At 53.5% G+C, this 880-nt stretch overlaps 1 non-coding gene across 1 annotated transcript; it reads left to right on the top strand.

Annotated features, from left to right (window-relative positions):
* Window positions 1–450: 450 nt before the first annotated feature.
* Window positions 451–588, top strand: LOC119937272. The gene has a single exon (XR_005453964.1). It is a non-coding gene; the product is annotated as a small nucleolar RNA SNORA7 (small nucleolar RNA).
* Window positions 589–880: the final 292 nt, after the last annotated feature.

Raw genomic sequence — 880 nt, 5'->3', positions numbered from 1 at the left:
AAGCAGGGAAAATTGAGTTTCTTGGATTTCTATTAGATTCCCTGCCTGATTTCCATCTGGCTTTCTCCCAGGCCCTGGATACATACAGAGTACTGTTCTTTCTCTGTGGAAGTAATGGGGGAAGCGATGGGTTGGTTCACTTGCTGGCCGAGGTTTGCTCTGGCCAGCTGAGCTGGTGGGCGGAAACTGGCTCCTGGGCTGGGCTGGCACTAGAGCCTCCTTCCCTGGCAGCACCCAGTCCCATTTGTAGGGTGATGCTGGGGCAGAGTGGCTGGGGGCAGGGTAGCCCACCCCTTCACACCCCACAATGAACCCCAGAGCCTGTGTCATGAAAGGTGGGTAGGACTGGGACTCCCAGAGCCCTGTGCCAGCATGGGGAAAGGAAGATTGCCTGCTACTGCATTGCCAAACATCTAAAAATAATAGTAATAATTCTGGTATTTGTTAAGCCACCTCTCAGGGTCGCAACTAGAGAGTTTCCAGTACTCCACCAGTTTTGACTACGGGAGGGAGAGTCAAGCAGAGGCCTATCCATTCCATTCCTAGCTTGGGCAGTGGCTAGCAAGTGGAAGGCAATCTGCTACAAGTCCAGACTCCCCTGTGCTGGGCAACAGCGGGAGGGGAGAGAGTCAAGGACAGAGACTCAGGTTTACTGCGTGGAAGGAGGCAATGGTAAACCACTTCTGTATTTTTACCAAGAAAACTCTATGGATCCACTACCAGAATGATTGCAGATGAAGAGCAGGGTGTACTGGGAGAGATGTGGCGTGGCTCAGTGACAAGAGTCGGGCTTAGGAGTCAGAGGTCGTGGGTTAAGGCTCTCCATCACCTCGCCCCCTCCTACCTCACCTCCCTTCTCTCCTTCTACTGCCCAGCCCGC

This window comes from Tachyglossus aculeatus, chromosome 1, assembly GCF_015852505.1.
Source record: "Tachyglossus aculeatus isolate mTacAcu1 chromosome 1, mTacAcu1.pri, whole genome shotgun sequence".
Lineage (NCBI taxonomy): Eukaryota > Metazoa > Chordata > Mammalia > Monotremata > Tachyglossidae > Tachyglossus > Tachyglossus aculeatus.
Note: the sequence above shows the minus strand (reverse complement) of the source record. Positions and strands in the feature narration are given on the sequence as shown.